The sequence below is a fragment of the Pongo pygmaeus genome, chromosome 11 (assembly GCF_028885625.2).
Source record: "Pongo pygmaeus isolate AG05252 chromosome 11, NHGRI_mPonPyg2-v2.0_pri, whole genome shotgun sequence".
Lineage (NCBI taxonomy): Eukaryota > Metazoa > Chordata > Mammalia > Primates > Hominidae > Pongo > Pongo pygmaeus.
Genome location: NC_072384.2, coordinates 33,463,147 through 33,486,888, shown reverse-complemented (window position 1 = coordinate 33,486,888; position 23,742 = coordinate 33,463,147). Strand labels below are relative to the sequence as shown.

Here is a 23,742-nt window from a genome sequence, read left to right as displayed (position 1 = left end):
TCACAATCTGCTTCAATGACAGAAGCAAGACAGTACTCTCTATATCTACCTTGAAGTATCTAGACCTCCCAGGGGAGGGAGAGAATGCATGCTAGCAGGACCAAAACTCAAGGACTCTAAACACCCACTATCATCTGTTTCCTAGAGTATGAGCAAAAGATTAGATTGATTCAAACACTTATCATTACTGCAAAGCACACAGACATATCTCATCTTCAAGACTCTGACTAATAAGTAGACTTAGAGGTAATATTCCACCCTCCACCCCCTTGTAACTGTCCAAGGTTGTAGTAAGAATAAAGGATCAAGAATATATGTGGAAAACTCTAACAGCAGTAGTATTAAAGCCACAAGGACCATTTTTTCTGCCCCCACCCCCACAAACTAATATATAAGCATCCTGCACCACCTAATGCAGAAGTTGAAGTGTATTTTAAAGCCATCATTGCAGACAGCTCCGAGAAGAAATTTACTCTGTGCCCCCCCCCCAAGTTGGCACAACATAGTTATTTAGGGATACAGATTTACAACAATACTAGCAATAAAACTAATTCAATTCATTCATAGGAAATTATTCCAGAAAGTGTCACCTCTTTCTCCTTCCTAAAATAGAAAGATGGAGAGAAAAAGAAACAAATGCAAATTGCCACTCGCAGAGTTTTGTATTCAAAGTGCATGGAATGATTCAAGAGCAATTCAAGGTTTTCGGCAAAGGCCTGTTCATTAACCCAGTAGGAGGTGCAATACCATCTGGCACCAGTGTCCAGCGGAAGATCTATCGCTCAGGGTCAATTCTGAGCAGGAGGCAAGTTTATTTTTACTCGTTTTAAGATTTTATGCACAAAAGTACAAGGACATAAATGTCTTGAGTGAGGTGTGCCAGGAAGATTTAACAGGCCTGGAAAATGGGATCCAAAAATGGGATCTAGCAGAAGCCAACTTTCATCACGATTGATTAAAACACTCTCCCAGCAAACCCCACAGGGCCTGGGCTAGAAACTTGACACACACACACACACACACACACACACACACACACACACACACACACACACACACACACACACACACACACACACACACACACACACACACACACACACACACACACACACACACACACACACACACACACACACACAGATTTGGGGTATGTAAGAGAGGGGAGATTGCCCTATATCCTCTGATCTCAAAAAAACTCAGAGGGGCTCACTCACATTCAGGCTGGGACTCCCAAGAGGGCTAGGAAGGAGGGCTTAGGGGGCATGTCCACCACCACCTGGGCACAAGGACAGCTGCTGTGTGAAAAGCCAGCTAGCCACTGGGTGCTGGGGACCCCTATAAACAGGCCAATTTTGCCAGGTTCTCCCCCTGGGGATCGTTCTCTTTTAACCTCATGTAACAGCTGGATGTGGTACATGTCCATAATCCCAGATATTCAGGAGGCTGAAGTGGGAGGACTGCTTGAGTCCAAGAGTTCAAGATAAGCCTGCACAACACAGGGAGACCCCACCTCTACAAAATAAAGTAGCTAGGCACGTTGGCACGTCCCTGTAGTCCCAGCTGCTTGGGAGGCTGAGGTAGGAGAATTGCTTAAATCTGGGAATTCAAGGCTGCAGTGAGTCATGACTGCATCAGTATACTCTAGCCTGGGTAACATAGCAAAACCTTGTCTCAAAGAAAAAAAAAAAAAAAAAAAAAAAACATAAAAATAAAAATAACCTCACAGAGCCAATCAAAATATCACTTTTCCAAGTGAAATTACTGTTTTTTTCTAATAGACGAAAATACTTGCTCAATCACAAAAAATTTATTAAACACTGGAAAACCACAAAGAAAATTTTTTTTAAACATCAGTCATCATTCCACTCCCTACAGATGGTAAAATTTTAGTATGTTCCATATATATTCCCATATATGGTATATCATCCATACACATATATCACAAAAATACACTTATATTTATGCTGGCTTTCTTACAGCCTTTTATATCACAACAGATTTTAAACATTTTCCCATGATAAATATTTTACCACAATTTAAAAGCTAAGTAGTAATTGCATGTTTTACTTAAATAATCCCACAGTACTAGGCATTTAATTTGTTCAATTTTTCTATTTAAAAAAGTAATAAAAATAAAAATAAATAAAAAAATTTTAAAAAGTAATGCAATAGTCTTCAACTCCTACATGTGTATATAATACCTTTGTATATTTCCTTAGAGCAAAGGAATTATCTGATACAATAATACGAGGATTTTTAGGCTTGTGTAGCAGTGATATCCCATGTTTCTTTCAGTAAAATTGTGCTGATTTATATCCCCAAAACTAGCAAGATATAGCTAGCAAGATATAAGGATGCCTACATACCTGTTTCATTCCAATTTGTGCTGCTATGACAGAATACCTGAGACAAGTAAAGAACAGAGATTTATTTCTTGCAGGTCTGGAGGCTGCGAAAGCCCAAGTTCAAGGGGCCTGCATTTGAGGGCATTCTTGCCAAGTCACCCCACGACGCAAGAGTACACTCATGGGAGGAGGAAGACAAAAGGAGGAGGAAGAGAAAAGGAGGGGGCCAAACCCACCCTTTCATCAGGAACCCGCTCGCGCAAGCAGAAGAAAAAATGCGCAAACCCACCTTTTCATCAGGAACCCACTCGCGCAAGGAGGGCGCGAACCCACCTTTCCATCAGGAACCCGCTCGCGCCAGGAGGAGGAGGAAGGCGCGAACCCACCCTTCAATCAGGAACCCGCTCACACGAGGAGGAGGGCGCGAACCCACCCTACCATCAGGAACCCGCTGGCGTGAGCAGGAGGAGGAAGAGAGCACGAAACCCTTCCATCAGGAAGCCACTGGCGCGAGCAGGAGGAGGAGGGCGTGAACTCACCCACCCATCAGGAACCCGCTGGCGCGAGCAGGAGAAAGAGGGCGCGAACCCATCCACCCGTCAGGAACCTGCTCGCGCGAGGAGGAGGAGGGCACGAAACCACCCTACCATCAGGAACCTGCTAGCGCAAGCAGGAGGAGGAGGAGGAGGGCGCGAACCCACCCTCCCATCAGGAACGCGCTCACGCCAGGAGAAAGAGAAGGAGGAGGAGGGCGAGAACCCACCCTCCCATCAGGAACCCGCTGGCACGAGAAGGAGGAGGGCGCGAACCCACCCTTCCATCTGGAACCTGCTGGTGGAGGGGGGGAGAGGTGGAGGGGAAGGGGGCGAACCCACCCTTTCATCAGGAACGCGCTCCCGCGATAACCCACGCGCTCCCGCGATAACCCACGCGCTCCCGCGATAACCCACGCGCTCCCGCGATAACCTCATTCATCTGTTCAGGAGGGTTGAGTCTGCATGACTTAATCACCTCTTAAAGTTCTCACCTGTAAACAGTACTGCATTGGGATGTTTCCAACACATGAACTTTGGAGGACACATTCAAACCATGACAATACCCCATGCTCTCAAAGTTTGTCGTGTACGTTTTATTGTCACTTTAAAACAGCACATGCCAATTAGTTACGACCAACTATTACTAATAAAAATCACAATCACAACAGGTATTGGGTGCGTATTATGTGCCAGGCACATAATACAGAAAAAGAACAGACGGTGCCAGGGACTGGCGGGGAGGGACACAGTTTTGGCTTGGGAACATGAAACGTTCCAAAGCAGGGGGATGGGCTGAGCCCAGGAATTGGAGACCAGCCTGGGCAACTTAGCAAGATTCTGTCTCTAAAAAAAATTTTTTTAAATAGCTGACTGGGTGCACTGGCTCACGCTTGTAATCCCAGCACTCTGGGAGGCCGAGACGGGTAGATCACTTGAGCACAGGAGTTCAAGACCCGCCTGGGCAACATGGCAAAACCCCATCTCTATTAAAAAAAAAATACATAAATTAGCCAGCCATGGTGGCATGCACCTGTAGTCCCAGCTACTCGGGAGGCTGAGGTGGGAGGATCACCTGAGCCTGGGGAGGTTGAGGCTGCAGTGTTCCATGGATCATGCCACTGCACTCCAGCCTGAGCAAAGAGAGCCTGTCTCAAAAAAACAAAAACAAAGGAGAGGAGATTTGAAAACAAAGGGCCTCCTTTGAGCTTTGTAACTAGTTAGGGTGCTCCAGCCACTTGGGCTCCAATCAAATCCTCATCAAGTCCTTTGGAGTAATGCTAATCTACAGAATTTTTGTTGTTGTGGGGTTGGGTGGTGGGGAAGGGAGCTGGGACTACAAACTCTTCAGATAAAATGAAAATACCCCCGGGAACATTCAATCTTTAATTGCAGGGACAAACACGTACTGTGAAATTCATGAAAGTGAGAAGTCTGCAGTAGCAAGAGAAAAACAGCAAATCAAAGAAATGAACTACGGAAACCACACTTGCTACAAAAATCAAACATGGGAAAATCAGGTGAGTGTTCACTAATAACTGAGATAGCAGAGAAGACCACAAAAAAGATCTTACCACAAGCCTGCCCATCACCAGATGCAAGTCTTCAGTGGCCAAGAACTTCAGATGCACAAAGCAGAAAGACAGCCTGCCCATCCACAAGCCAGCACCCCATGTCCATCCAAAGTTGGGGTGCATTTATTCAGAAGGGCATATCTGAAAGCCAGAAAGATAGCTTATAACCAGTAACTCAGTGGATTCCCAAAGAATGTCACAGAAAAGTTTTAAAACCACGTTCTCCAAAGACTCAAATTCGGAAAAGCAGTATTTGTGGTATATTTAGTAAAAGGTCACCATAAAATTCCAGAAGACAACTTAATTGCCATGAGACTAAATAAAGTTATTCTAAAGAAAAGGAAAAGAGGCCAGGCACAGTGGCTCACGCCTGTAATCCCACCACTTTGGGAGGCCGAGGTGGGTGGATCAGGAGGTCAGGAGATGGAGACCATCCTGGCCAACATGGTGAAAACCTGTTTCTAGAAAAAATATAAAAATTCGCTGGGCATGCTGGCTGGCACCTGTAGTCCCAGCTACTCGGGAGGCTGAGGCAGGAGAATCGTTTGAACCCAGGAGGCAGAGGTTGCAGTGAGCCAAGATCGCACCATTGCACTTCAGCCTGGCAACAGAGCGAGACTGTCTAAAAAAAAAACAAAAAACAAAAAACTAGAGCCATGAGGTTAGTCATATGTTATTGCATAACCAGAAACCCAACCTGACATTGGATTAGCGCAGCAGCACCAACATGAGAAAAGAGCTGGGCCCACTTCTCCCAAGAAGCCCTTCCCAGGCCACCATCTTGTATTTTGCTATCTCACATATAATCTCCTTATTGTACAGTAAAGAATCTGACTGGCCTTTGCCCCTGGTTGGGAAAAGGGAGGGTTCAAAATCCTTGGACTACCTGCGTAGTAGGAGTGTATTTATTTTTGATAAACCCCTTGGATCACACCTGAGTTTACACTGAGATGAGATGACTCGGGCTAGAGTCTGGCCACCAGAAAAACCAACCATGCAATTAGAGGATCAGGGTTCTAAGCCAGCCCAATCCAGAGAGGGGGAAAGGAGGGGACTAGAAATTGAATCATTGGCCACATGGTTGTACTCAATCAATCCTGCCTATGTAACGAAACCCCAATAGAAACTCTGGACACCAGGCTCACTGGAGCTTTTTGGTTGGTGAACACATCAACGTGCCAGGCAGGTGACACACCCTAGTTCCAAGGGACAAGACACAGGAGCTCTGCATTCGCGACCCTCCCAGACATCAGCCTATGTGTCTCTTCATTTGACTGACCTTAACTTAGACCCTTTATAATAAAACCATAGTTGAAAATATAGTGCTTTCCTGAGTTCTGAGATTCATTCTAGTAAATTATCAAACCTGAGAAGGCCATGGGAACCCCTTGGATTGTAACCAGTCAGTCAAAAGGGTGAATGGCCTGGAAGTCCCACTTACAGTGGGCATCTGAAGTGGGAACAGCCTTGTTGGGGACCACACCCTTTAACTGATGGGGTCTGCACTAACTCTGGGTGGTTACAATAGAATTGTATTGTAGTATACTAGGAGGTGTCAAAACACAACCCCACCACCTCCTTTTTCCAGTCAATTCAAGTGCTACACACCAGTTCAACACTCAGGTCCAAATAACACAACTTTTATCTGCCAATATTTATGCCAACTGTTAATGACCAACAATCTTCTTCCTTTTAGTAACAGCTAAAATGTTTTAAGTACTTGCTACCCCAGACATGGTTCTAAGACCTTCCACATGTATTAACTCAATCATCACAGCAACCTCATAGGATAGGTACTGTATCATTCCCACTTTGCAGATGAGAGCACTGAGGCATAGAGTGGTTAAGGGACTTGTGCAAGGCCACATGGCAGAGGTGCCAGGATTCAAAGAAAAAGCTCCTCCATCCCTAGAGGCTATCCCTTAGTCACAAGTCTACAGGAAAAGCTGTGCCTTGTGGCTGCCTACCTTTGAGGGCCCTTGGACAGCCACTACTCTCCATCCCCACTCGCTCCCATTCTCCATCCTTAGAATGACCTCGTGCCGATTTCCTTAGGGAAGAACGTGTGCTTTTTGATGGCAAAATTATCCAGCTTTGACTGCAGCTCAGGAAAACTAATTTTGAGAACACAGCACTGAGGGAGGTTAACTATTTCCCTGAAAGTCTTTTCCAACAAAAACACAAATTAGCAGCTAGATGGTACTGGTTGTGAATAAAAGTGACAAACTTCACTGCAATAAATGAAAAGGTTCAAAGTTTTTCCTTTTCAGCACTGTCTCCTTCACCACAGGTAGAATCTCTCCACGGCTGACACAAACCTCCTTTCCCTTATTTTTCCCTATTACTTAAAGTGTTCAATACTTCTTCATTTTTATTAAATTGATAATACAGTTTGAAATTTTCAGTGTGTTTAGTGTAGCAATTAAAACCTCAGGCAGTCACGGTAGAAATTTTTCAAATAAAAATTATATAATAAGGAGATCAGTGGGTGGCCTTTCAATTTCATTCACTTATCCGATCAATATTTTGAACATTTCCTGCATACAGAGCAACATTCTAGACACTCGGGACAGAGCAACAAACTTGACAAAGTCCCTGCCTGCCCTCATGACACTTACATGCCAGCAGGAGTGACAAAGAAGGAATGGACAAACATACATGTGTGTGCATGTACATGCACATGTGTGTGTAACTTCAAGAAATGGTAAGAGTTCAAAGAAACAGAGCAAGTAAAGATCTGGGGGAAGTAAAAGACAACGTGTGTGGCTGGAGTGAAATAAATCATAGGAAAGGTGGCAGGAGATAAAGTCAGAGAGGGGCCAATTCATTCTCAAAGGATGCATCCAACCCCTTATCACTATCTCCCTCCCCTGAGTCCATGTCACTATCACTTCTACTGGAAGATTGTCATACCTTCCTAGCTGATACCTGCTTCTCTTCTTGCCCCTTACAGATAATTCTCCATGAATTATCTTTGGAATGATCCTTGTAAAAACAAATCCAATCAATTCAGGACATCTTCCTGCTCAAAATCCTTCACACATGTCCATCATAATCATGATGAATGAAACCCAAGTTCTGAGCCCTGCCCAGCAAGGCTCTCCATATACGGGCATTACTTGCCCTCCACACTCAGCCCCTGGCTCCCTTTACTCCACCCACTTGGCCCTCAAACTAGGTCAAGTTTGTTCCTGCCTCAAGGCCCCTGCAGGTACCCTCTCTTCCTCATGGAACTTTCTTCACCTTGGATACTGCCTTGGCACTCTGCTCAAACATCACTCCCTCAAGCAGCCTCCTGGACCACCCAACCTAGAATAGCTCCCCATGCAGCACTATCTCCTGCCCTACTTGGTTTTTCTTCACAGCCTGACTCTCCATCTGGCATCAGATTTACCTGTTTCTTCCTCTGTCTTTATTCACCACTGTACCTCCAATGCCTAGAGCAATTCTGAGTGCAGAGTAGGACCTCAATCAATGCATGTCAAATGAAGGAACAAATGACTTTGACGATGCCATCACTGACTGGGTTATACAGAGTAAAGGCACGATCCACAATCCTGGGCATCCATGCTATCCACACCAGCGGGCAGGGACAAGGCACACCTGGTTCACATCCTGTCACATGCTAAGCCCAGAAGGCAATATCATCTATCAGACTCAGCCAACTGCTCCAATTAACGTGCTCCGATTCTGACCCTAAGAAGACATGGACTCCCTACAAAATCATTTGACAACCCAACATGTACGTAAAAAGGCCAACAAGTGCTCCTTAATTGATGAATTTCTCTAAATCTGAGATAAGTGGCACTGACATCTCAAATCCTCTCTGCCAGTAAATGGGTGAGCAGAAATTCCAAGTAAAAAAAAAAAAGAAATGACTCCAGGGCTCTTTTTTCCTTGACTATCCCCTCTGGCAGCTCAGTCTTTACACACCTCCTCTCTTCCCATTAGATTGGGCAAAATCTCCCCCACCACTAGGACAGCACAGTGTGTTCCATCCAGAGTAACTCTAACTACACAAAAGGCCGACACATTCTAGGCTAAAATCATAACTGGGCTTTAACTGGACCCTTCCATGTTGACCTGCTCTTTCCCATTTGGGGAGACAGGCAGGATTGAGGAATCTGTCTTCTGACAATTTGGGATCAGTCTTCTCTCTTGCTTTCTTTCCCTCAAGTTGCAAACAGTAAGTCATGCTATGTAAGCCCCGAGCCCCACACAGGTGCCTCTATTCATAATCTACGGGTCCTCATCCTCATGAGGACAGCAGAACCCAAACATCACAGGCTCTCAGCGGAACACCAGGCGATCCTGCAACATGGATTCTCTTCTTCTGAACCAGGAGCAATCGGACTCGGGGAAACAGAACCATGCTGTGGACAGCAGCCTCTGCATCTCCAAAGAACGCAGAAAATATTCCATCTCTCCACTTCCCTACGAGGTCTGGATTTTTCCTTGGTTATTCATTTTGCCACTCGTTGGTACTCACTGGCGGATAAGCAATTGCCCAAAAATTGAGCAGGTTAGAGAAAGATGGTCTTAAAATTGGGAAAGCTCTATTCTGTTGTTTAATTTCTTTTTCTGTGAACTGAAAAAAATATCACTGATATGAATCTAGGGGCCCAGTACCTGAATCAGTTAAGCACTTATATCAAAATTACCGCAGAAATGAAACAAGACATGCAACATACAGGGCCCTTGTTGGCTGCACAGTAATCACGTAAAAATGGCAATTAGTTCCTTTAAAGGATGATAATTAACACTGCCTTTACATAACCCACTTTTAAGTTTCTTTTTTACTGATGTTTTCCTGCATCGGCAATCAGCAATGTAATCAGCATCAACGTCAAGCATTTACTCTGAGACAGGAACATGTTCATCAGCACCTTCATATATACAAAGCCATTCCCATTTGGAAAACAAGAGGGGTAAAGATAGGGGATTGAAAGGCATAGTTCTTATCCTTCAGCATTCTGGAATTCCTTCGATGACCACAGGGCTGCAGGATGAGGTTCTGCCTGTAAGGACTCAAGACTTAATATAAATGACTATAGCGTACACTGTACCCAATATGCAGTCTTTTGTCCCTCATCCACTCCCATCCTTCCCCTAGAGTCCCCAAAGTCCATCATATCATTCTTATGCCTTTGCATCCTCACAGCTTAGTTCCCACTTATAAGTGAGAACATACAATATTTGGTTTTCCGTCCCTGAGTTACTTCACTTGGCATATACTGCTCGAGGGACAGGTGCATCAAGATCTCAGAAATCACCACTAAAAAATTTATTCATGTAGCCAAAAACCACCTGTTCCCCCAAACTATTGAAATAAAATAAATGACTGCAGAGCAAAGAAAAGTCTCCCTTGCCTCTGAAATGTCCCCCCCTCTGGCCAGCCTTGAATGGAGATGCACACATTTCTGAGCACCTTTGTCAGGCACTGAATATGTGAACAGTCATGCTCTCTGCTCTCTGCTCAGTCATGTTCTCTGCTCTCAAAATGTAGTAGGGTCCAGACACATCAGTAATTATATTTTATAATTATCTACTGATGTGTCTGGACCCTACTACAATAAGTATCTGTTGAGGCTCTACTATGTGCCAGGCACCATTGTGGATCCTGAGTTCACAGCAGTGTGCAAATGCAGCAGTGCATGATATGCACACAGTATTGCAAGAACACAGAAGAAACATCTCCCATATGATCCAAGAGGATGAAGGAAGACTTCTCTGAAAAGGAACGAGTTCTAGCTTCTGGAAGGAGCCTTGAAGGACAAAGAGAAGACGGTGGGGAAGGCATCCCCAGCAGAGAGAAGAGCACATGCCCAGAGCAGAACTAGCACCAGTCACACTCAAGGGTACCCTTCCCTGCAGGCTGGAATGTAAAGGCAGGCAGGGAGAGGCCAAGGAGAGTCTAGAGAGGCCTAAGTGGGCAGGGGCCTGAAATGCCACAGTAGGACTCAGGACTTCCCTGTCCTCAAAGGCTGACTTTGAAGAGCCCTGAAACTCACAAACAACATGATCCATTTCTCATCTCAAATACAGTTTCCTCTTGAACTGGTTTTTATTTGCAACCATTGCTTCTCCATCATCAGAGGCTGGAAAATGCAAAAAATAAAGGCAGATTTAGAAAGTGGGTACAAATAAGTTTCAAAAAATAAAGCTAAGATTCTTTATTTTAATTAGAGAAGATGGCTAGAAACCACTGAAGGGGAGAATTAAAAAAGAGAAAGGCTTTCACAGACAAAAAAAATTAAGTGAGCTAAAAAAGCAACTTTACAGAGACAAACATCCCTGACTTAGCAATTTTGCTAGAACTGTTCATTTTCGTCTCTGCTGGGACCAACAGAAACTGCGTGGCAAACGTTTTTTATGTCCCGCATGGCCTGCTGCCCACGTAACACCTCAATGGAAGCCACATCAAGCTCCAAACTTGGCCGCCTTGCTCAACATGAGCGAGCCAGCCTGTGACAGATCCAAGAAGGAGAATACAAATCCTCACCATGGATGATGGCTGCAGACAGCCTATTTTTTAAAAATAATAGTTTAAAGTGAATTTAACAGTTCCACATTACTAAGGGCCTTCAAACTGAGTGCTCCATTTCCCCATGGCATGAAGGGCAATTTCAGCTCCTCCTAGCTCAAACTTCAACTATTAAATAGGCTATCCATTCAGTTTCTATAAACAAGACTACTACTACTCAGAAAATGGTATTCAGAATATAATAACTGATGTAGTAAGACTGCACTGCAACGCTATTGTTTCCAACTCAAACCCAATGATAAGTTTCTATACAGTGTACCCAGCTTATTGGTCACATCTTAAGCTTGTAAGTTACTCTAGCTTCAAACGAACTTGATTGCGTCAATCCATACATGAACACAAATCTAATTTCTATATTATCTTCCTTCCAAATAAAGTTCTAAAGCCCAGCGAGTGATGTAATTATGTTGTTTTCTTCATTATGAAAGCAACAGTATTAATTTTACTACCTTGAAGAACAATATTATGATTAGTGAACCCATGCATGGAACAAGGAATTTTTGTGAATCTACCACTGAAAATTGCCCAGTTTGTTTAACTGCCACATTTGGGAATATTTCAAATATCAACAGTTAGAATCAAAACCAAGAAATTGGTTAAAAATTAATCTTATGGCCGGGCGCGGTGGCTCACGCCTGTAATCCCAGCACTTTGGGAGGCTGAGGCGGGTGGATCACGAGGTCAGGAGATCGAGATCATCCTGGCTAACACAGTGAAACCCTGTCTCTACTAAAAATACAAAAACAAAATTAGCCAGGTGTGGTGGTGGGCGCCTGTAGTCACAGCTACTCGGGAGGCTGAGGCAAGAGAATGGCGTGAACCTGGGAGGCGGAGCTTGCAGTGAGCCGAGATCAGGCCACTGCACTCTAGCCTGGGCAACAAAGGGAGACTCTGTCTCAACAACAACAACAAAAATTAATCTTATAATATGTACTATATAATTCCATTTATGTAACAAAGAAAAACAGGTGAAACTGATCTGTGCTGTTAGAAGTCAATGCAGCGATTAAGTACGCTTGTGATGGGGTGGCGGTGACAGTGACCAGAAACGGGAACACAAGGAGCTTCCAGGGCTGTGCATGTTTTGTTTCTCCACCTAGCTACTCCTAACACAGGTGTGTTTGGTTGTAAATCATGCTGCATACCAATGATGTGTGCACTGTTCTTTGTATAAATGTATCAATCAACACAAAGTCTTAAAATACTGAGGATGAAGGGCAGAGTTTGGTCTACTCTCACAAAGACCATCATGGGTCAGAATTTCAATTCTATGTAGCATTTAAAAGAGCACCAGTTTCCTGTGGACAGATGCCACAGATCAACAGAAATAGCATACTGTTTTATTGGGCCTGCTTTCATTCTCTCACTCATTTCTCTTAAAGATCTCAACCATCCTATGTATGGTGTATAGCTATCACAGATGACAATAGGTCAGATCACTAATTGAAATTCCCTCCTCCATACAAAATTATTTCTAATAATCATGTAATAATCAATAATCATAACATCCTTTTGAATCATTCTTTAGTTTTGAAAACAACTATTTAGGGTGTCAATTTTAAAGTTATTTCTGAGCCTCAATATTATATTTCTTCTATGAACTACCAAAGCATACCATATGCACTTAACCAGATGTTATACTCACAGTTCACTTCTTCACCGTTTTACATTTTAATCACACATAAAATCTCCTAGTGATCACACACAATGAGGGAAGTGAAGAAACTCAAGTTCTGTTTCTTCGCCTTAAACTGTGCTATCATTTTTTATTACAAATCTCTAAACACAAGAGCATATTGTACCATAAGGGTCAGAGATGTGAACTGCATCTAGAGGAAGCTCCAACAATTCTAAACAGGAATTTACTCAAGGTAAAGTGTGGAGCTGAGTCCATGTGCATTGGGACCAACTGTGTAATAGGGAGTTCTCCAAATTAACTTTCATGTGGCATGCAATAATTAAGGTGTAAGAAGTGCACTAATCTGAGGCGTATATACAAATATATATGTGTTTATCTATACATATGTAATTAGTGACAGTAGCAATTATTTAGAATTTAGACAAACCAAAGATTTTTCAGGAAGTATTTTATCACCAGCTTAGAACTGCCCATGCATTGTGATAAAAAAAAAAAAGAAAAGAAAAGAAAAGAAAAAAACAGACTGGCTGAGGTCAGATTGTTTTCAGTCTCTACAGACAATGTGCTCCCTCACAACAGCTGCACCTGGAGAGGACCTTTTCCGTTGCCCCACCCTCAGGGGACAAAAGGAACCACACCAACAAAAACTTCCCAGCCACACAAGAAAAACAAGTTTAGGCACAAAAGCTCTTGTGGACACACGTAAGCCCTTCCGGTTTACATGAGTGTAGAGCAGGGTTTCTCAACCTCAACACTACTATTTGGGCTGGATAATTCTTGGCTGTGGGGACCGTCCTGTGCATTGTAGGATGTTTAGCAGCATCCCTGGACTCTACCCACTGGAAGCTGCCAGTAACACTCTCCCAACCTCCACCAAGATGTAAAAATGACCATGGAGAACAAAATTGTCCCTGGTTGAGAGTCACTGTTAGAACATCTTTGGAAGAGTACACAAGAAATCAGGTACATTGCTTACTTCTGGGGAGGAAGGCTTCAAAGTACCTTTTGAATTCTTAACATGTCAAATAAATACACTTAAATACACAAAGGAAACTAGAGAAAGAAATGAGAACAAATGTTTAGGCAAGACAGGGTATCGCTGAGAAAGTATCCGCAGCTCTTTCAAATTATCTACCCTTTGTTTTCTTTCAACAATGTGCCCCTTGAACAGAAAAACAAATTAACATCTTTCCAAGAAGGTTATTCCACCCTATAAAAGATTTTCTGTAAACATGGAAATGGGTATTTAACAGAAAAAACTCTTTGCCCCTAAAGAAAATATTCCTGGTCCCCTTCTTGGAATCTCTTATTTTACACACAGTTCTAACATTATGTGCTTTCTCCAGGTCAGGTCAAAGCAGAACAGAAGCGGCAGATGAGAACCGTGGTGAGGGCAGGAGTGCAGTCCCCACACAGCCTAGTCCTGAGCCAGCCTTGGTATGGTAACAAGAGTGAGGCATTTGGAGGCGCATTCTGCTGCTTTCTAATCATGGAACCCTAAGCAAATCACGGCCTTTCAAGACCTCGGTTTTTATTTCTGAAATGAAGGGCAACGCATGCTTCATAGCGTTGCTGTGCGAACTGATCCTATGAAATACATGGTTTTTCACCAGGATTACAAACATCCTGGTAAGCCAGTGGTACCTGTTGACTTTACCAAGAGAAATTTGAGTATTAAAAACAGCCCTAGGGTTGGTTCCAGCAGCATCCACAGCAGATTTGTTACTGGAAAGAGGTCCCAATACAGACCCCAAGAGAGGGTTCTTGGATTTCCCACAAGAAAGAATTCAGGGTGAGTCCATAAAGTGAAAACAAGTTCATTAGAGAAGAAACAAAAGAATGGCTACTCCACAGGCAGAGCGGCAGCATGGGCTGCTGGACTGAGTATACTTAATTTCTCGATTATATAGTAAACAAGTAGTGAAATATTTTCTGGGAAAGGGGTGGGGAGCTCCTGGAACTGAAGGTTCCTCTCCCTTTTAGACCATATAGGATAACTTCTGGGCGTTGCCATGGCATTTGTAAATTGTCACGGTGCTGCTGGGAGTCTTTTAGCATGCAATGCATTATTATTAACCTGTAGTAAGCAGTGAGGAGGACCAGAGGTCCCTTTCATCGCCATCTTGGTTTTGGTGGGATTTGGCCCGCTTCTTTATTGCATCCTGCTTTACCAGCAAGGTCTTTGTGACCTGTATCTTGTGCCAACCTCCTACGTCATCCTGTGAACTAAGAATGCCTTACCTCCTGGGAATGCAGCCCGGCAGGTCTCACTCTCATATTTAGCCCCTATTTAAGATGGAGTCACTCTCGTTCAAATGCCTCTGACAGATTCAGAAGTGTAAAAGAGCATGAAGCAGATATGAAGGGCAAGAAAGCAGAACAGGGAAGAATAAAGGGTTGGGGACTAGACTGCCTGGGTTCCGATCCTACGGGTGACCCTGGACAACTTCTAGACTTCTACTTGCCTCAGTCTCTTTATAAGCTGAGAAAAGGACAGCCAACTTGCAGTGCCCACAATGGTCTTGTTCTGTAAAGTCTTTGCAGACACTGAATTAGTGAATCCTGAAACATTGCTCCTAGAGAAGATACAGGGTTGAATACCTGCGAGCCTCTGGTCACAACATTTTCACCAACTGATCAATGCATAGTTGATGTGTGTGTTTGACGACACCTTATGTTACTGATTCTTTAACACTGAAATCACAGCCAACACTACTACTACAACTTACGCCTGCATGAAGCTTATCTAGCAAACGTATTTTCTCCCTAAGATACATCACAGCCTTCTCCAGCCTTCTTGTGCTTAAGAACACTAGACAACCCCTCAGCACTATGCTTGGAGGCCATTTTAAGCAGCAAAATCACTTTTTTAAAAAAAGGCACAAAAAAAGGATAAACACAGTACTAACCAGATGGAAGAAGAACACTTATTTGCAATATGAGAGCTGAAGCAAGAAGGCCTTGTTCATCCTCAGCTGGGAACATGGACACCAGGCAACTGAAATCTTCTACTCTGTATGTCTGTGAATGACCAGGAAAGTGCAGAGTATTGATTTCAGGGTTACAAATAAGTATGAACGAGGACGCAAATTCACAAATACAGAAATCTGAGAATAATGAAGATGGACTATACCTGCCTTCACATATGGCTTTGATGAGTCAATGAATTAATGCAGATAAAGCACACAGGAAACATTCAGTAAATGTTAGTTATTAACAGGGAGTCAAATATGTAAATATCATGCAGTGTAAAGAGCATGACAGAAACATGAAGAGAGGACACAGGTGTTAACAAAGCCACAGAGGAAGGAATGTGGCATGGGAAAGGGAATCAAGAATTCAAGTTCTTTCCCTAGAGCAATCTCTTACTCCTCCACTTATCTTCCTTTGCACCAACGTTATAATCCCTGTGCCACAGCCATCTGCCTTTTTGCTCTCAAATCCATTCTCTGCATACTTTGTCCTTTTACAAATATCACAGGAAACTACATTTCCCAAGCTCCCTTGCCACCTGGTTTCTAGTAGTGCTGGCCTGTGGGAGGTACCATCAGAAGCTGGGAGGGGAAGGTGCCTGGGTCTCTCTCCCAACTCCATTTGCTGGGTGGGATAACCTTCTCTAGGGAGACAGCTCTCTCCAAAGGACCCCACTGCCCTTTCCATCAGCTGCCACCCCCACCACCCTGCCTCCACAGTCCCGGGGGTGGACATCTTCCTCAGGTTACAAATCTCTAGGTTGCTGTAACAGTCTGGTAACTCTCCTCTTCCATCACCTAATATGCAATTATCTGTATTAGAATCTGTTAGAAATGCCTAGTCCAGTTTTCCTGATTCATGTCCTATGAAACACTGGCTCTAGAAGCCATTTTTAGAAGTTTTAGTTTTAGACATTTTTACAGCCTAAAAGTTTTCTGCCTAGAATCTCTCCCAAATTCACTCCCAAAATCTTACCTCTTTTTTTGAGAGAAAAAAAAAAAAAACTAGTTTTGTCTTTAATTCACCACTGCAGGAAGAAAAAAACCATGCTTATGCAAACATTACAGCTATTTAAGTTTTTTAAAATCACATTACATTACCTCTGTCACATTTCATCATGGGCTACCAATTGCCCTCACACCGATACACCTATGCAGTTTCCCTCTGCTTAAGTGCTGTTGACTTTTTGAGAACCGAGCACTACTTTCAACTCATAAATATCTTGACTTTTTAAACAAAATCCAAATGCAGCCTATGGCACATCGCCAATTCACTCTCATTGTCAGCATCGGCCATTCCGCGCTGCTGACTGCAAGCCTGCGTGAGCACTGGCCATTAATTCTGAGGCAACTTCCATTCTCTGCTTTCCATTGTTTCTTACCCCAGTGCATAAAAATTTCATGCCTGACCATCATCATGCCCAGGCGTAATAGATTAATAAATGAGTTCATTTGGACAGAAGAATGCAATAGTGAGTAAGATTCTGATCAGTGAATCAGAAGAATGGGAAAGGGCAGGCGAGGGGAATGCCAGCTACTCACTGAAATCCGCACTCTCGTCATCTTCCTGGGCACACAGCTGGACCTCGCTTCCCTGCCAGGGGTGACCAGGTGACCATGTTCTTGGCAACGGAATGCGAGTAGAAAGTGACGCTAACCATGGCCAGGCCCAGCCCTAAAAACCTCCATGCTGGCTCCTCCATCAGATCCCCCCAGGCCTGTGGGCTGGAATGTCAGTTACAGCAGGATGACCTAGAGAACCTGTTTTCAAAAAGTCAAGGCCTAAAGCCTGGGTTGCTACAGGACTTCTTTAAAGAGGTCATTCCCTCCCATCCCACAGAACTGTTTATCAACCTAAAACTATGAATAAGAAAAAACTTACACTAGGTGCAAGATTACCATAAACAGAGATACACACACACACACACACACACGCACACACGGGTTCATTTGTTACAGGAGGTCCCTATCACAGGACACGTGCCTTTCAAATGAGTGGGTCAGATATCTGGTCATGGTGGCTGAGGGGGTATATGAGACAACTGCAGCATGTCCCTTCCAGAAGGAACCCTAAGGAGAACCCACTTGGGCAGAGGCTCAGAAACAAGCACCTGTTCCCCGTCCCACATGTCCTGTTGGGAGACCAGTGACCTGTTAAACCACCACTTTCATCCTATAGCCTAAAAACCAAGACCCTTGGAGGTTAAGGTGGGCCTCCGGGCATCCAAGGGCAGAAACAGAGCTGAAACCCACCTCTCCAAGGTCAGTGCCACTCCAAGGGGAGCCTGCAGCACACTGCCAGTCCACCAAGTATTGGTTTCTGCTCTATGATCAATACTGAAATTGAGTGTAAGTGTTCTAGAAATTTTTATAGCAAATTGCTAAGGTAATATTATGTCCTTGAATCTAATAAAATTAGGGGCTTGTATTATAGACTTTTTTAAATTTCATTTTTCCAGTCGTTTATTCTTATTTTATCAGTTCATGATGGTTTAGAATTTTTTTTTTTTTTTTTTTAAGACAGAGTCTCCCTCTGTCACCCAGGCTGGAGTGCAGTGGTGCGATCTCGGCTCACTGCAACCTCCGTTTCCTGGGTTCAAGCGATTCTCCTGCCTCAGCCTCCCTGAGTAGCTAGAATTACAGGCACGCGCCACCACACCCGGCTAATTTTTGTATTTTTAATAGAGAAGGGGTTTCACCACGTTGGCCAGGCTGGTCTCAAACTCCTGACCTCGCGATCCGCCCACCCCGGCCTCCCAAAGTGCTGGGATTACCGGCGTGAACCACTGTGTCCAGCCTAGAATTTTTAAGAACTATTTTTCCTTGTTCCCAGAGTTCCAAAACTCTTCAGCCAATTCCCAAGGCCTCCACACCCCCTTCCCAATCCTTCCTGCTTTACTCTCAGGGGGCTCTCCTCCATGTTCTGGCCCAGCAACCCCCTTCAGCCTTCCTCTCAAGGTGGTACCTCTCTCTGCAAACAGTAGTCTTAACCTTCCCCAGCCCCTCCAATGTGCTAGCCATGGGCACCAATTCCTATAAGGCATCCTGAGGCTCCGGCCAAAACAAACAGTTAAATGGATGACTAGTCATAAAACAACATGACTGTAAGCTATCATAAAATAATCCAGGACCCTGCTCCCAGAAAATAGCCAGTTAAAAGAAAGAAGGAGAAACCTGTCAGTGGGTCCTACCCACATTAATTAACCTGAGGAAGCACCTCCACCTGCCTGACAGATGCCATCTATCCATCACTCTCAACCCCAATGACAAAGTAAAGCGGCCTCCACCCCCTTCTTCCAGGGAGGCAGACACACATGCAGAAATCCCAAACCTGGCTTGGAGAGAAACGAGAAATTATTCACAAAGTGGCATCAACTATGATGAAGTATTACGGGAAGGGAACAGGATGTGGAGACAGCATCAGCTCCGCCAAGTGGGACCCATTGAATTACCCCATCACAGGGGAGTCCTGAACTAGCTGGAGGAGGAGGGAGGAAAGAGGAAGGGGATTCTCTCTCACACACTCATGGCTCCTTGAAACTGAATTAAGAGGGAAAATAGATGGCAGTGACCTAACAACAAAGGAACCCGTAGCTAAGGGTGGATCCAGGTAGTGCCAACCTTCCTCAGAGAGGAGGTACACTAGAGTTCCTGATAGGTCTGAGTCCCAGGCCAACCACACATTTCAGAACTTCCAGGGACAAAATAACAGTAATTTTAACACAAGCCAAAGCAAATATCTTCCAAAGTTAATAAGACATATTAGCAGCAAGATCAGAAAGGCAGGGAATATGGAGGGGTAGGTACATAAGAGCCTGCCCTATTCACTCTCTGTACTTGTGTGGATATTTGAAATATTTAAAATATTTAGACATTTTCTAGGGAAAGACAAAGAAACACGAAAACCTCTTGCCATGAACCAGAATCCTGATTAGATGCAGCAGACCTGGACACTGCGGGTGAAGGAACACTGCTCTGCTGCTCCACATACCCGGACACATACTCCCTGGTAGGGAGATATGGGCTGGCTCACAGCCCCACCCTGCCCATGGGCCAGGAGGGAAGCAAGGTCTCACCCACCTCACTGTCAATGGGCAGTGGTGTCTAAAGTGCAACCGTGGGGATTCTGAGCCACTTCCCAGGCTCTGAGAATGAGGACTGAGATGAGATACTGACATGCACCACAGGCAAAGCACCTAGAAGAGGTGACAACATTCCTCAGCTAACAATCTTGCCAAAGCCCATGGTCACCATCAAGTGGGCCCAAGAGGCCTATTTCTGCCCAACACTAGGCAAGTTATGCACCCCAGCCAAGATCAGGCATTGGCCTTTTATAAGATATGACTGACCAACATCCCGGGAAGCACAGGAAGAAATCTGAGCAGAGACAATGAAGGTGCTTTATTTTAATCACATTTAAGACTTGCCATCTAGTTCCCATGACTTGTCTCAAATTATTCGTCCTTGATGCCAACAGGAAAATGTCATTAGTTTTTAATCTCATACTCTGCATTTGTTGATTAACACATTGCAATGTCTGTGCTACCCAGGTAAAAATAAAATGAAATAAAACTTTTACTGCCTAAAAATTAGAGTGCTTTATACTCATTCAGCTCATATGCTGCTATGTGCCAGTCACTGGCACTAGCCACGCATGGCATAGAGGGGAGTGAAGCCAGCGCTAGCCCTCAAAGAATGTCTAGACAGACCCACAGTAACTAAAATCCATTCCAATTCTGCCCTTTCTCTACTTTCTTTGGCAGTATGTGTTTCTCAGATCCACTGGGGTGGCTTTCGTTTTTACTTGTACCAGGAACATGGCATCTTTCTCTTCCAGTTACGTCTTGAGAAATGAGATGTAAAAACAGGCTCTCTTAGAAACTAGGGCATAACTGACCAGACACAAGATCCACTGGCCATGTGAGAAACGTTCCCTGACATCCAATTCCCAGGGATACCCTCCTATCACAGGCTCTGTGGCTGCTAGAGTTAAAGGCTCATTTAGGCTTAGAAGCTAATGCTCTTCCCCAATCTAAACTGACTTCGTATGATCTCACATAAATCTAAGCATAAAGCCAGGACAACTTCTTCCTACCTAAGTCAGAAGAGAGATGATGATTTATAACCTGGGTGGGGGAGAACAGTGAGCCAGTTTACCACCTTCAGGATGACCCAACTATTTTCTCGCTCTCTAAGGTGGAGAAAGCATGTAGAGGCCACATGCTTTATACGATGAAGGCTATTTAAAGGATTACAAGGAATGTAAAGTCATCTGTGATATGGCTTTCGAGTTATAAATGTCAATGGCAGTTAAGTCTGCTGCTTTGGGAACTCCTCCAACAACAGGTTGACAACAGCCCAAGCCGACGGCTCTGGAGGAGGCTGACAGACAGCTGCTCTTTCGGTAGTTATTCCTGAAAGAGCCAAGAGGCCTCTCCAAAGGCAGCTAGGTGTATGACATGCTAGAGGGGGAAAGCGACAACATATTTAGTGGCAGAAAGACACAGCCGAGGAGTCCCACATGACGCCAACACGTCTGCCTGACTCATGAAGGCTGTCAAACCCACATGGTGCAGAGCTGAGAACAAGGGGGCGCAGATACTGGTGTGAGAATCACAGCACAGTAAATGCAGGAAGACGATCATCTTTCCCAGAGCATAAACCACAGCACTGGGTGGCAGGGCTGACGGACCCAGCTCCAGCCTCCCCAGTGCCAGCCTACTATCCCCAGCTGCCCCGCCTGGCAACCCTCGAAGAGCAGACTTCCCTACCTGGCAGCACTAAACCAGTTTCAGGGGAAACAGACCCTGGAAGACAGATTGTTCAGTTGTCCAGTCCCTAAAATGAAGTCACGTTCCTATTAAGCAGGGTGTGGAATGTATATATGGGGGACATGAAAGGATGGATTAAATATGCTTGTATTTGAGACAAAAATCTCATGTTTTTAGAGATTAAAAATCCCTTTGAGTTTCCGAAGGACACATTTTCTGTTTCTCTGGTTTCTCCCAGTGGGACAAACTCTCAAGGTAACAGCCAGAGAGAAGCCTTAGATAGAAGTCACGTGGTCACATGATTTCCTAGCTCTAACGTTAATGCTTTTATTCACATCAAGACATTCATCTAGTTGTGGGATGCTGGGGTGTTTTTTCTCCTGTGATGTTGTCAGAGACAAAGTGTGTTCAAAGACCCACATACATAAAAGAAACAAGAATTAGGAATGTTTAATGTTTCATTCTGTTGACCCCATAACCTTGACACCCAATTCCTATCGGCCTGTGAAATATAAATGTTCTGCTCCAAGGTGAACATCTGATTTACCAAGGTAACTTCTCAAGGGTCTGCCCCTTAGGCAGTGGGTTTAAGTGCTACAAACAATTCAGATGGTTAAAATAAGGAAGTACTGGCCGGGCATGGTGGTTCACGCCTGTAATCCCAGCACTTTGGGAGGTTGAGGTGGGAGGATCACAAGGTCAGGAGTACGAGACCATCCTGGCTAATATGGTGAAACCTTGTCTCTACTAAAAATACAAAAAATTAGCTGGGCATGGTGGTGGGCGCCTGTAGTCCCAGCTACTTGGGAGGCTGATGCAGGAGAATGGCATGAACCAAGGAGGCGGAGCTTGCAGTGAGCTGAGATTGTGCCACTGCACTCCAGCTTGGGAGACACAGCGAGACTCTGTCTCAAAAATAATTAATTAATTAAAAAAAAGGAAGTACTTAGCAAATTCCTTCCTCCATAAAATATGCTCAGAATTGAGGACTTAAGAAAATACACCTCTTGGAGCAATGGTTCCTCAATACAGACACAGTTCAGAGACTATACTGTCCTTAGGAGTCACACGCTCCAGTTCAGTGGGCTTCCTTCCACTGACGCCATGATGATGTGTGTGTTGGGCCCAGGTTGGGCTGCTCTAAAGGACCAGCCCTTCTACATAAGAATTAAGTGGCCATGATGAAGCTCAATACATTTGTATTGATAATGATTAAATGAAGTAAAAAATAGCCTTCTGCTCCAGTCACTTCACTAATTCTATACACATAAAATAATCTTGTCCAATTAGTTTGAAAAAATTCTACCAGGCCTTCACCAGATAGCCAGAGATGTCCCCTCAGGATTATGGGTGGTGCCAAGAGAGCCACCCCCTTGCTCTTTGGGACCAGAGTGCCAAAATGTATTTTGATGGCCCCAAATTATAACATGGGACTACTCTACACAACTTGGCCCTCTCCCCGACAAGAGCAAATACCCCAGCTCTCTGCTTAGCCCAGGTGAGTATCTGCTTACTATAGTACTTACATGGCTTAACGGAGCCTCCTCCAATGTCCACTTTAGAATAGGAATCACTTCTGAAATCACAAGGACAAGGACGGTTTTAAGTTCCTCCTCTTAAAGGACTTGATCCATTGCAAACAGGCTGACAAAGAGCTTGTATGAACTTTGGTTCTCCATTTTTTTGGAGCCCAACTGCCTTTAAGATCGTCTCCCAAAAAAAGATACTTAAAAATAGCTAGGTGGGCGGCCCTACCACTTCAACACCCAGAGGCATTTGTCTAAAAATTATTATCTCACTTGTTAGGATCCAAATCCATCCATTATTAGTTCAGCGGGAGTAAGGTGACACTTGGCAAAGACAGAGCCTCTGCACAAAACTGCTTCTTGTCCCAGGTCTCAGGAGGCATTAAACCAAAGCTCTTACCAATCCTAATGCTTTCCGGACTAGCCTACATTAATATATACACACAGTCCCAAATATATATATATGCACAATTTTAAAAATAGCGCCATTACAAAAAAAACTAAGGAGTTTATAGTATGAAATAAACCCAATCAAATTACAAGCCTTGTAATAGATTCCTTGTAGCTGTTTCTCCCCGAAGAATAAAACAAAAAGAAGCAATAAAAAGCCATTTTAGAAATATATCTCGGCCGGGCACAGGGGCTCATGCATGGAATCCCAGTGCTTTGGGAGGCTAAGGCAGGCAGATCACCTGAGGTCAGGAGTTTAAAACCAGCCTGGCCAACATGGCGAAACCCCATCTCTACTAAAACTACAAAAATTAGCTGGGCGTGGTGGCATGTGCCTGTAATCCCAGCTACTCAGGGAGGCTGAGGCATGAGAAATCACTTGGAC

At 44.2% G+C, this 23,742-nt stretch overlaps 1 protein-coding gene across 6 annotated transcripts in view; it reads right to left on the bottom strand.

Moving 5' to 3' along the window:
* Positions 1–23,742, bottom strand: part of MGAT5 (alpha-1,6-mannosylglycoprotein 6-beta-N-acetylglucosaminyltransferase) — a 339,082-nt gene that overhangs the window by 263,613 nt on the left and 51,727 nt on the right. The window contains exons 2-3 of one of the 6 annotated variants that reach the window (XM_063647391.1): positions 15,548–15,659; positions 4,456–4,596 (exon numbers count right to left, since the gene is read on the bottom strand). The exons of 2 other annotated variants lie outside the window; for them this stretch is intronic. The gene's annotated coding sequence lies outside the window, so the exon portion shown is untranslated. Of the gene's footprint in view, positions 1–4,455; positions 4,597–10,466; positions 10,554–15,547; positions 15,660–23,742 lie in introns of those variants that run through there. 3 more of the 6 variants (XM_063647390.1, XM_054478911.2, XM_054478918.2) reach the window with 3 other exon arrangements.